This window comes from Solanum stenotomum, chromosome 4 (genome assembly GCF_019186545.1).
Source record: "Solanum stenotomum isolate F172 chromosome 4, ASM1918654v1, whole genome shotgun sequence".
Classification (NCBI taxonomy): domain Eukaryota; kingdom Viridiplantae; phylum Streptophyta; class Magnoliopsida; order Solanales; family Solanaceae; genus Solanum; species Solanum stenotomum.
Window position 1 is genome coordinate 60597024 of NC_064285.1, and position 14745 is coordinate 60611768.

A 14745-nucleotide genomic window follows, 5' to 3' on the forward strand; every position below is an offset into this window, starting at 1 on the left:
TACACATTCTATTATGGTCTATTTTTGCATATTATCATGAAATGGAATTATTATGTGATGTTTATGGTTTTCATGCTTCCATGATCAAATTATGAAGGTTGATATATATATGTATGTTGTTGGTGGGCTGATTTATATGTATTTCGGAATTGGTTGGACTTAATACTCTTGAAAGACATAATTTTATCTACATGAACAATAGCCCACCATGTGTTTGATAAAATGTCATTGATAGAATTCTTAGGAAATGGAATGTTCAATGTACATCCTATGAGTCGGATGATTATATAATTATTGAAATGATGATGAAAGGGATACATGTATATGATTTTCTCTATATAAGTGTTGTGAGTCGACCAAGCCTAGCTCGGGGGGTTGTAGGCCCGGGTAACCGTATCAAGGGGTTGGTACCTTGGTTGCCTAGTACGGGGGGTAGTAGGCCCGTATAACCACATCGAGGGGTTTGTACCTTGGTTGCCTAGTACGGGGGTAGTAGGCCCGTATAACCACATCGAGGGGTTTGTACCTTGGTCCCTAGCTCGGGGGGTGGTAGGCCCGGGTAACCACATTGAGGGGTTTGTACCTCTTTCGCCTCTCTAAGGGGGTGGTAGGCCTTGGAAAATACTATATTGATGGTCGCTCACCACACATGTGCTACGTCCCACTAAATATGATTTTTATGTAAGTGTCATTATATATTTCATTTCATTAATGTGCTATCTATCGGGTATGATTATGCATTTTTCCTATGATGTCCATCTATTGTAGCATTGCATTGCATCCCATATACTTAGTACATTCAAACGTACTAATGCATACTCTATGCCTACATGATGTCACCATGTAGGGACCGGAGCACCGCTTGACCATCCTCCTCTGCGTGGCTAATACGATTTCCTATTAAGGTTATTGGTGAGTCCTCCATTCCGGGGACGTTGCTCATGATCTTTTGCTATGTATTAGACTTTTCTTTTTAGTTATCTTTTGACTATGAGGGTGAGCCCGATAGTTTGTCTTGGCCCCCGCTAAGTACTCATGTTTAGAGGTGGTGTTGGACAAGTTGTGTATTAAGCTTGAGCTTGACTCATCTATGGTATTTATGTATCGTTTCTTCTTCTTTTTTTCTTGCTCCCTTAGTCCCGATTTCCCCCTTTGATTATGCTTATTGCTTATGATCATTTTAATTGCTTCCGCGACCAAGGATGTGTAATGATACGCTATGAGGCTTGTTTGGGGTTCCTTCGGGTTCCCCATTCGCCGGTCACGTCTAGGCCCTAGGCTTGGGTCGTGACAGAGATCATAGTGTTGGGTTGGTTCATTCCCCCACACGCCAACTTGTTTTAATTCTGAGAAAAGATTGGTTGTGTTTGTTGAAGTTTGTGGTTGTGTTGTTGAAGTTTCTTGTTGGTTTGGTGCATGTTTCCGGATGGAATTTCGAGTTGAATCTATTGTATATTGAGGGTTTTAATGATTATGAGTGTTTGGGGAAAGAACCTTGGATGTTAAGAGGGTTTAGAGTTGGAGAAACTAAGGAGAAAAGTCGAATTTTTGGGGGAAAAGGTTGGGGCGTCGTGCCAGCCTGCGCGCCCCAACAAGGGTTCTGAAGTTTCCCCCTTGGGGCGGCGTGCCTTGCAGAGCGTCTAGCAGGCCCCTCTGAAGTCTGAAGGCTGGCGCCCCGCGCCTCTCAGAGCGCCAAGGACGCCAATCCTTCCCATTTCACTCCCCACTTTTTCATACATGTTCCTTGGTAATGTACCTATGTTTTATAGTTGTTTCCAACACTCTAAGGTACATCTAAATATCAAGAACTCATCCATAAACATAAGATCATTACCCTTGAATCCATAATACAATTCGAGGAAAGTTAGGATCAAAGTCAAGTGAAGTTAGAGTCAAGCTTAGAAATTAAGAAGTAAGTCAAAGCAAGTCTTTAAAGTTTTTCAAGAGTCTTTATTGGACGTTTTAACTTCATTTTTAGCTCAAGTTTCAAGTTAAGTAAAGAGTATAGAGTTTCAAGTTAAGTAAAGAGTATAGAGTCAAGTTCATTTCTCAAAAGTTATTAGGGAACTAAGTATTCGTAAAGAAGTTTATAAATGTTTTCACATTTAAGATGAGAGGAAACTAAGATTTCCAAAAAAGTTTTGAGCAGTTTGAGTACTATCTCTTTCAAGAAAAAGATGAGTTTTGCGAAAGAGTTTCTAAAACATGATTAGTATGACAACCAAGTATGTCATCAATGTTTAAACAGTATGGTCTCTAGATATACCATCAATGTTTATGCAGTATGACTTCCCGAGTCATCAATGATCATATTAAAATATAGTTTTGATATGTTCTTTTTAGAAAGAGTTTTCAAGAGCAATTACCTCTTTTAAGAGGGTAGTTTGAGCAATTAATTCAAACTAGAGAAAGAAGTTTGTTTTTAAAACATATGAGCTAAAGTATATTTTGGGAGTAGTCTTGAGCACCGAAATGGGGACGCGAGTTCATATTAATTCAACTCTCCATAAGAACCATGTAGCAAACATGGGATTTAACGGGTCATACTTTTTAGATGATCACGTAAGTTAAGCTAGTGGATCCACTAAGTTAAAGTTAAAGAAGTTCTATATGACGACAAAGTATAGGACAGTCTGGTAGCGTGATGGTAACAACGCTGTGTCACCACTTAGGCTCCTAGTGGTGGTTGTCAGTTAGCGGAACTCCCACAGTAGAAATTACATGGTTCCTCGAGGGGTTCTGCTTAATATGGATGGGGGTATGGGACTTCATTCATGCATTGCACAAGTAGACTTTGAGAGGGAGCATGGTATTTTTATTATATTATAAATATGATTTTTGACGTCATGTTTTAAATAGTTTTACAAGCTTTATATATTGCATGTGTCTTATTGCTTTATATAGAGTTCAGTTACTCATGAGTTGAATAGAGCCAAGGTAAGTTCTCTTTTGTATCCCTTTCAAGCTTAAGTTGTTGTTTAGCTGTCCAGCTCGCATACTCGTACATTCCATGTACTGATGTCAGTTGACCTACATCATATTATGATGATGACGTAGGTACCCAGGATCATCATCCAGCACGCCGTTGATCCAGTTGAGCACTCTAGAGTCAGTGGTGAGCCTCATTACATTTCGGAGGACTCTATTATTTCGTTTTTCCTAGTTTTGTTTTATTAGGATGCTGCGGGGTTTGTCCCAACATCCATCTCAGTATTATAGAGGCTTCATAGACAGTCAGTCAGTTAGTATTGAGTCTCTCATCTATGTATATGTATAAATATTCTATTTTGAGACTCGAGTTGCCTTTTGGCCAGATTTTATCAATTAGGTTGTTTTATGACCTTGCATTGCATGGAGTTATTCTGTTGAGTTAAGGTTTCCGCTGAGTTAAGTAAGCCAGGCCAAGGGTTCGCTTGGGGGCCAGCAATGGTCTTCGAGTGCCGGCCACGTCCAGGGTGTAGGCTCGGGGCATGACATAAATCCTCCTTTATTCATAACCAAAAGGTCTCAGACTCTTGGGTTTGAGTTCCCTTAAGTATGGAGTCCCTTTTGTTATGGAGTACTTTAAACCCCCCCCCCCCCCCCAAAATATGGAACTTCCTGGGGAACAAACCTAGATTTAGTCAGGCTCTAATATTGATACCTAACATTGAGTGAAAAAAAATGGTTAGTTAGTTAATTAGTGTTTTTACTCATTGTATATATTTGACCAGTTTTCCAAATGAATTAAACAATGTCAATAAATTAAAGAGTATCTCGAAATGTTATTGCTTGTTCCACTAAGAAAATGATCCTCATAATACTATTAATTTAAAATTCACACACAAAAAGAAAAGTAAATTCACAGATTATAAAATAGTAAAAAAAAAAAAGTATCATTTCATCATTTGTATAAGGAGTAAATCTCTTTTTCATCTTCAATAATTGTTCTCTTGCGCTTCATGCTTGACTCAATCTTTTGCAAATCTTGAAATCTCCTACAAAATTTTAGGGTATTCCAAGCTTTGCAAAAGACATAGTCGAGCACGAAGCACACAAGAACTGATGTCGAAGATGAAAAAAGAAAAGAGAGAGAAGAAAGATTGGCTCCTTATTTGAAATGACAACTTTTTTTTATTACTTTGTAATTTGTGAAAAAAAATTTTGTGTGAATTGTCGCACCCCATTTCGAACCGGCCGAAACAGTTCACAACATAATGTGGTTGATGCTCTGATTTGGAAAAAATTGCTTTTTTTTTTTTGTTTTAGAGTCACCACCTAAATTTTAAGGAAAATATTAGGAAAACCATTTTTTAAATATGTAACTGTAAACTCTGTTTAGATTTGCGAAACCAGTGAGATTCTAAGTAAGAGTTTTGGTTACTCGAGGGGAAGGTGTTAAGCACCCCTCAGAGCCTATCCAAAGATAGTCCTTAAACTCAATTTAGGAAAATATGATTAGGAAAACTTGTTTATTTATTTGCTTTAAAAAAAATCCATGATAAGTTAATTGGTTAGTTTAAGAAAAGAATAAAATACAAGATACGACATATATATGCATTATAAAATAGATTTAATAGTAGTATTTTATCATGTAAAAATAAATGAATAAATAAATAGATGTACTTAAAAGTATGTTAATTTTTTATGTGTTAAAAAAATATAGGTGTACAATAGTAAAGTTATCCTAAGAAATATATAGATGTTGAATTTATGAAAATATGTCATTTCATCAAGACGTGAAAAATAAAATAAGATAGTAGTGGAGTGTAAATATGTAGTAATGTGCGATGTGTAATTTGAATTTCCTAAGAATTAAAATAAATAAATAATAATTATACCAAATGTTAGAATATTAGATAGAGTTTGTGATCTAAAATTTATGTTTAATATAAAGATAGCATATACATGTAAGTTTTTTTTTTTTTTTTTAAAAATGTGATTGTTTATTATTTCATTTACGTGTAGAGATAAATTGACATTTGTGAAAATGAGATGTAGTAAAATGATATGTATATTCGAGTGTAGAAATTTATAAATTATAAAAATAAATAAATAATATTAGTAAAAGAGATAGTAGATAATACTAGGTAATGTGGAGAAAATATAGAATATATACCTTTATATGTATGGCATATATATGTATGTACCTTGTATTTGAATCTGTTGGCATATCTAAAATTTGAAATGGCGTGTTAAAAGATAAAACATTTTTTTTAGCAATGTTTGATTCAAAAAAGTAAGAATAGTCGATATATTTTATGAATGAGTGATGTAAAGAGTATAAAAATATGCCTAACTATTAGGATTTTATTCTACAATTATATTTTATTTTATTTTTTGTTGACAAAATACATAGGCCTGTTTTCCTAAAGAATATATATATATTCTAAAAAAAGGGTGATTATTTTTAGCCTTATATATTTCTAAGGGTAATTATTTTAGCTTTTGAAATTAATCTCAAATTCATTTAGAAATCCCAATTGATGAGTTTTCTCGTACTTATTAATACTCCAATTATTACACCTTAGAGGACCTTTGGAAACCCTCTCTTTTAAGCTTGAAATTCTACTCTTTTGAACCCAAAAATTTGCATTTTTAAGTTGTTTAATCTTAAACTTCAAACACTTGTTTTTCTTTTTTAAGGGTAATCAAAAGGTATATAACTTTGGAAAATATCACTCCAAATCAAACTTCTTTGAAACAAGTTACGCATTTTATAAATGAAAGGAAAATGTTGGCAATTCACCTAATGAGAAAGTATTATCTAAGTTAAATAATTACCAAATGTATAAAGGGATATGAAATAATTTAAAGAATACAAAATATGCCATTTTTGTCAATGAAGTATAGGGCCTGCTTCCCTGCTTGTTTTCTACAAATATGTATCTCTAAAGGATAATTAAATTTTGGCCTTTAAACTAGTTCCGGATTTATTTGGGGGTCCTAAGCAATGAGTAGACCTAAATGAATATTATTTTAGCCCTTTGAGACTTCATTTGGAAAATTTTTAAACTATAAGCCTATCATTTCAACTTAAAGGGCCTAAAAGAATGTTATAAGAAAAAATGCTAACCCATTTTTTAAGAAAATATCTTTTGTATCATTTGTTCTATAGGTGTCTCAAATAAATTCATAAACAAATATTATCAGTTCACGTTAAATAAGCTTCAAAATAAAAGGCAAACAATATATCCAAAACTTGTAAGTAAAGGTTAGCCAATGTATCCAAACAATATAATTTAGACTTCGAAAAGAGGAAGGGTAAGAAATATTGGACTCCTAATTCGAGAGACTCCAAGCATTGCGATGATCCTAATTTGCTATTGGCCTAATATCTTAGGCCAAAATGAGTTCCAAAGTAGAAACTCCAGCTCTCCGGTTGTACATGAAACATTAAAAAGGAAAGATTAGACATCTTATACTAAATTGAAGACAAAATGTAACATGAGTGACCCACAAATAACGAAATATACTTGAGCAAGTTGTAACTTCATAAACATTACGAAGGACAAGTTATCACATTTTTTATTTTTAATTTTAAATAAGTACTAAGCACACTACAAACAAATTATTTGGCCATAATAGAATTCCTAAGAAATAAGCACCGCGAGTTTAAATAAAAGGAGAAATAGACTATGATTTCTTATATGATCCATCGACCACGAAACTTGTCCTCACATATTTAGGAATGACATGGGGGGAGATCACTACATTTTTCTGATTAAATAATCAGTACACAATATAACTTGAAATGTAAAAAGGGATGCTAACTAGTCAATCAATTATCTATTAACTGTTAAAATTACTTGTTGCAAAAAAGAAAAACTGGAAATAACTATCTTCTACTTCACATTATCTAATTAATCAAGATTAAACTTAACTAAAAATAGATCTTTTATATTCACAGCAACAACAACGAATGTTGGAACTTAACACTAAACAAAATGGTATTTGACCATCAAAATTGGTCGTCGATAAAAATTTCCGCCAGATCGACTGATTTATAAACAAAGCCGATTTTTTTTTATAAAAAAAAAGCATTAGAGTCAGAATAAGCAAGAGAGACATTCAAACTATCCATATATACATCTTCTAATCGTATTCCGATTAAAGCAACCATGAGCGATATATATATATATATATATTTTAACAAAGAAACAGAAACTTCACTATACATAAAAGTCGGAGACAAGCAGATTAACAACCATTTTTAATTGCAAAAAAAAAAATCAACCAAAAGAACCAACTGGAATCTGAGCAGAATAAGGGTGAGGTACAGTACCTTTCCCGGGGCAGCAAACAGGGGCTTTGACGTCAAGATATCCAACTTCAAACTCAAATAAAAAATAGAGGACAAAAGATGATCTTACAATCTGTTTTCTAGGTGATTTCAGATCCTCGTTCGTTGATTTTGCAACGATTTCGAATGTTTTTCTCCCCCTGTTTTGGATTATTTTTTGAGATTTTTTCCGGATCCTTCCTTTGAGAACCCAAGGGGTCTTTTTATATGTAATTTTTGGTGAGAGGCTTCCAACCTCAGACCCATTAGATTAATGGTGTAACCAATCGAAATCCGATGGTTCTTCGCGTCCTCCGCTTTTCAGGCGGAGCAATGATGATGGTCGAGACTTCTAGGCCTGATTTGGGTCAGAAATTAATCGGAAAAGATGTAAAGTTGATAGAAAAGGGGCTGTGATTGATGGACGGCGGATGGGGGGAAGAGGTGACGTTGGAGACCGCCGGATATTATTGTTTTCCGGCGGTCCAAGGTCGTTTCTTTGGCAGCGGACGATGGGCGATTGACGAGAGAGGACGAAGGGGCATGGGGAAGGTGAGGACGTCTGGGGAAGAGGAAGGAACAGTGCCCCCTTTTCCTGGAAAAAGAAGAAGACGTTGGGGAAGCAGAAACGTGATCTCCTGGGAAAAGAAGAAGTTTGAGGCGATGGGGGGTTGTACGATTTTTGGGAAAAGATGAAAAGATCTTACTTAATTTGGGCCGTCCGATCGTTTGATCAGACGGTTGGTAAAAAAAATAAAGAGTTTAATAAATAATAATTATATATATATATACATATATATAATAGTAAAATGACGAATTAATTAAGGCCGTTAGATTAGATTGTAAGGCTGAGATCAAATCTAAAGAAGCACAATCCATGTGCTCGCCTACGTGGCATACACGGATTGGCCGGTTTAATAAGACTTGGATTGCCAAATTTGCTCAAATTAAAATCATTTAAATTATAACCTCTTCTTTATTAAATAGTCATAATTTATTAAATTAAAAATAATTATTTTGCAAGGTTAGCTTAATTGATAAAATTAGTCATTCTTAAAATTAAATTAAGATAAATTAGTAACTCATTAATTAATTAAGCTTTCTAATTTTGAACAATGTACGAAAAATATCTATTGCAACAAAGGAATTATATTTGAACAAAAAATAGATTCAATTCTTAAGAACAACATTTATTTTTTATTTATTTTTTAAAAAAATGAGAAGGTAAGTAGTAAGATATATATAATATATTTAATCTTTATAAGAAATAACATTTATGAAATAAATTTATCAAGTCAAATAAATAATTAAAAAAAAATTGTATTCCTATAAAAATTTCATAACACACACACACACACACATATATATATATATATATATATATATATATATATATTATTATTATTATTTACTATAGTTAAATGTGGAAAGCCAAAATTGGGTGTCAACATGAATCTTAAGCTGATAAAATAGTAATCCAAGGGTCACTGGCTTGGTGGGGCAAGGGATAACAATTCGAGATAAAAGATTAGTTATCCATTGGGGTTATCAAAAGTATCACTTTGATTGGATTTTATTAAAATTTCAACCTACAAATTATGTTGTAGCCTAATTAGTGTTTGATGTTAGTACAATTAAGTTAAATAATTAATTTGTGTATTTACTCATAGTACATTTTAGACCCAATTTTCCGAATGAATTAAATAATGTTAATAAAATAAAGACATTTTATCTCGAATTGTTCTTCCTTATTTCACCAAGCAAACAGTCCTTAGAGTACTATTTTATCAATTTAAGATTCACACTCAAAAAGAAAAGAAAAATTAACAGATTACAACCTTTAATCTTATGAATTTTACATATTGAATGTTGATATTTCAATGAAAGTATTTTGTACTCATGTGATTTTACAGTCTTTTTGAAGATTCTTATTTATTTAACGTTTTGAAGTTCTAGCCTATCACACAAGTAAGTGAAAATATATTTGATCTCTTTTTCAATCATTGTATAATTATTAAAAAAAAATTAAAAATTAAAAAAATCGAAAGAACCGATAAAAATCAAAATAGAAAAAACATGATTTTATGTAGTTTAATTTGATTTTTAGATTTAACACAGAAATAATTGTTTAGTAATTTTTTTCAATTAAAAAAACTCAATCAAACCAACTTATGTACACCCTTAAGGACAGATAAGACTATTTTAGGTTGTTGTTGGTTCTGTTGAGGTTATGTTCGGGGTAGTATGATTTTGAATTATAATATGTTGTTTCAGTTATTTTATCAACTTACATATTTTATATATTATTTTGTATTGACGTTTCCATTGTTGGGGCATTACATGTATGCTTGCATGTTGGTGTTTTCATTGCGTTTCTTTTGTTTTGCTTGACCTTGATGGCACATATAAGTTATTTGGTTTGGTTTCAATCGTTCATTTGGTTAAGTGAGGCACCAAATGTCAATCGCGCCTCTCTGAATTTAGGTATGGAAAATATGTTGTAATTCTGCAAAACATCTGTTTTGCATCGAATGCCAGCTAAAAATGCTCAAATGCTAAAATACTTTAAAATTGTCTAAAACATATCAAACGAACTCAGAATTGGACGAAATTAGCTTCTATGAGCCACATAAAATAATATGGACCTAATCACGTGGTTGAATTACAGTTTTGACCACCAACGTGCGAAATTAACGATCAATCAAGTTTTTTATTTTTCTCTAAGAATATTATTTATGCATTTCAAATATGCTCGAACCACCTTAAAAACTAGCCAATGTTTGCAAACTAGTCCAAAACATCATATAAACCTTTCCAGAACCTTTGAATCATGAATCCAAGTTCATTTACTTAAGTTGTTTACTCTAGTCAACTCTCATCATATGCTTGGCGCCCAAGTAGGCTAGGCTTCTTTACTCTGAGTAGTTAAATCTACTTTTACTGCATTATATCTTGTAGATGTTTGGAATTGCATGCATAGGCCTTTGGGCACAGAGTCTAAATGATTATAAGTTGTTGTTCATTTGTTGTTAAGGCGGGAAATGAGATGATGTTTAGGGGATAGTTCTCTAGTTCTTGATTGTTAATATGAGTTTCCTGGGAAGGATGGTTTATCTAGTCCAATGGATAGGGGTGCATATTTGTTGCATGTTGACACTTGTGTATGACTAATGAGGAGATCATAGGGAACCATATGTTATGACAACATGTTGATAATCTCATGTAATGAATGGGTTGTTTGACTTGTGGTTTTAAGTGTTATTATTCATGGTGTTTATTTTATTGTGAATGATTATTTGTGCTTGATGACTTGATTCAAGTACCACGCCTAGTAGAAAATATACTTATGGTTGGCTCTGATACCAAGTCTAGTATATACTAACGATTGGCTCAGGTATCACGTCTAGTATAAGAATATTCATATATAGCTGGCTCGGATACCACACTAGTACACTAACTATACAAATGGCTCGTGTACCACGTTGGTACTAACTATGGATTGCTCTGGTTCCATGTCGTTACACTAATAACTTAAGTTTGGATTTCATGAGAGGACCAAGTATGTGTTTATTGTTTCATGAGTGGACCGGATTTACTTCAACATAACGTGATTGTTGCATGTTGGATCCTTATATGGTCCGGGTTACTTGAAATGTGAGTTGACCTCAGGTGTGACTCGTATGTGATCATATGGAACATGTTTCATGTTACCGATAAGTCAGCCTTGAGAGTCAATGTATACTTCATGTATAGTTAAACTATATTTAGTTTTTTTAGTGTATCATAGTGTATAGTCAGTGTACATCACATGTATATGTAGCTATATTGTATAGTCAGTGTACACATTATATGATTGTTGGTTAATTATATTTTATAGTGAGTGTATACATTATATGATTGTTGGTTAATTATATTTTATAGTCAGTGTATAGTTCATATGATTTTTGGCTAATTTTTTTTTATGTAAATAGAATTTGACTATATTTATTGTAAACTAATTACTTTATTTTATATATATATATATATATATTTGAAACTAGCCCTAAAATAAATCCCCTAACTTTTTTCTTACCTTCCCCCTCCCTATTATTACAAAAAACATTATANTAAATATTTGAAACTAGCCATAAAATAATTCCCCTAACTTTTTTCTTACCTTCCCCCTCCCTATTATTACAAAAAAACATCATGTACTAGTGGTGTGCAAAAACCAAACCGAAAAAGTGTTATTGGTTTATTATTATTGGGTTATTGGTGGTTATTTAATGGTTTTATAAAAAAATCAATTCGATATTGATTTTTTAATATTGGGTTATTGAATCAACTGATAACCCATTAAGACTATAATAATTTATTATTTTAATTTTTACTCATACATAAATATCAAACAAAAAAATTGTGGAGAGTGGATGATAAACTACCAATTTACTCTTTATGGAAATGCAACATTCCACTTCACAACTTAAGTACTATTTACTCATTCACTATACATCATTGTCTAATTAGTTCTATAATACTTTTGAATATTATGGGCTCTCCCTCCAAAATCATAAGTCTTGCTTAGATCTATCACCTCATGAATACTCATGTTTTTCTATCCAGCACCTACACTTGGTCGTTACTAACACAATGACACATCATCATAAACTTCTTTTTGGTTAAAGTATACTCTAACCCATCCTAACTAGTAATTATTCATCTATCCTCTATCATGAACTCCACAAAAAATTATTATTCCTTAGTCTACACATAAAGGAAAACTCATCCTTAATGACTTACTAGGTACATGGCTACAACTTACATGCTCTACTCAATAACTATCCCCATTTATTAGGTTACTACACCTTTAAATGTATACTTCTGACGCTAGCACTTCTACTACTACTTACTCATAACATTAAAACTCATACTATCCTTCAGGTGAAAATTACAACCCAAGCTCAAAGACACATTTCCTCATAAGGGTCTCAACTAAATAAGGTTTAGAGAAAAGAGTCTGGGAATACATCTCGCCTCTAGCTTAAACACACAATTCACATGAATAAGAGTGCATTCTTTTTAATCTCAACACTTAGGCTCACTCATAGGCTTCTCATAATCCCCTCTGAAATCTCATGACTTTCTGAACACTTTTGCTTATAGTAACTCATCGATAAGGATTTGGGCTTTGCTTTTCAAATACCTTGAGTATGGGGGAAGTCGAATGAATCAGAGAAACACACGAGTTTGAATATATTCCTTAAGACACAATTCTATTGCACGACTTAGAGTATGAAAGAAGGGAATTTTTTCTTAAATGTCTATAGTCCCTCATTTATAGAAGTGGGGCCCTCACAACCATAAATAAATTCCTACCGACACTGCCTCATAGACACCCTAGGACACTTGAACACTTTGCTCTGATACCAAGTTTGTCACGACCCGAGCTTACACCCTGGATGTGGACGGCACTCGAGAACCATTGTTGGTCCCTAAGCGAACCCTCATCCTGGATGACTACAAACGGAAGACTAACTCAAGCATACATAAGCATCAAATTGAAAGGAACATTTAAAAACAGCCTACTAAATCTCAAAACTTTGTTGTCATAAGTTTAAATAAAACATTTGAAAATTGAAAGACTCTTCAAAATTGTCTATCTATAAAGCCTCTAATATACAAAGATGAGTGTTGGGACAAGACCCACAACTCCTCAAAAGAACTACTACTAACAACTCATAAAACTGGAGTACTCCGAAAGCAAGGATGTCTCACTTATAACTAGACAACGAATGATGCATCATTAAAAGATGCAGGTCAATTGACATCAATACATTGAATGTACAAGTATGTAATATAGCTAATAACAAATAAATGAAAGAAATGACTGCAATAGATAACAATGTACTCAAGCTGAATGTAAAGAAATAAAGAAGCTAAATCATTTTATGCTTTACAAAATACTTTCTCATCTCTGAACTCAACATAATAAGTGATATATAAAAATACACTGTAACTCTATTGGGAGATTCTCTAACTGACAACCATCACTATGAGCTACATTATAATACAGTGTCTCGTCCACGCTGCCAGAATCGTCCTATACCTTGTCAGTATATAGGACACCTCAACTAAGTGGATCCACTAAGCTATGCTCGAGAGCAAATGAGTCATCTAAAAAGTATGATCTTTTACCCATGTTGGCATACATGGTTCATGAGGTTTGTGAGTTGTCTGAACTCATCCTCATATCGATGCTCAATACTACTCCCAATAATATATATTCATGCTCAATGTTTATAAAACACATATTATTCCCTTGTTTGAGATAATTGCTAAAATTATCCTCTTAAAAGAGGTAACTGCTCTTGAAATATCTTTAAACTCATAACTCATTTAGAAATCAAAGTTTCTCTTTTATCAATTTTAAAACTCATACCTTTGGGAAAACTTAGTTCTGTTATACTCTTACTGAATTCATATTTAAAAAATATTTCTTAAAAATATATCAAAATCATATTGTGATATGATTATTGATGACTCGGGAAGTCATACTGCATAAACATTGATGGCATAACCAGATCCCATAATGCTTAAACATTGATAACATACTCGATTGTCATACTAATCATGTTTTATAAACTCTTTCTCAAAACACATCTTTACTTCCTCAAAAACTCAGTTTAAAACTCAAGTGTTGACTTTAGAAGGCTTCTCAAGATTTATAACTCAATTCATAGGGTTCATGTGGAATTATGGGCATGAACGACTCAACTCAGGAATCTTAATAGCAATATGGAAACTCAGTACTCAGAACTTGAGAACTCAACGATACTACTCATCTGAAAAATAGTCAATAAATAGGGTTCATGCTGAAATATAGGCATGAACAAATCAACTCAAGAATCTTAATGCATAACATATAGAAATTCAATAATTAGGAATAGAATTTCAAAAAGAATCCAGACCTCAAGAACTCAAAATCAACTCATCTCAGAATACTCAAATCTAGGGATAGAATCCTAGATTATTCTGACTGATTTGAAAGTTGATGTAGGGCGTGAAGACGAACTAGTCCAACACTATGCTAGCCTTACATACCTGAAAGAACAAGGTTCTTGAAGAATCTTGAAAAAGAACTTCAATAGAATCCTTGAAACCCTAGCTTGAAGGAGAAAAATCAAGAAAACCTTTCTTGAGATTCTTGACTTAGTTTCTTGAAATCTCTATGGCCGAGAATTGTGATTTTCATTAGTGATTCAAAATTGTATGGAGGAATTTGAGTTGGAAAGAATGGAATTCTTGGAGAAAGACTTACCTTGAAGAAGAATCTTGAAAAAGATGGAAAGAATCTTGAATGGAGTCTTCTACTTTGATCTTTCCATAGGGTTTTGTCTTAGGGTTTGAGAGAGAAGAGAATGGGGGATTAAGGGATGAAAATATGATTGTTTTGGGCCTTTAATTAGTCAAGAAATTCGTTTAGGGTTTTTTAGAGGTAAAAAGAT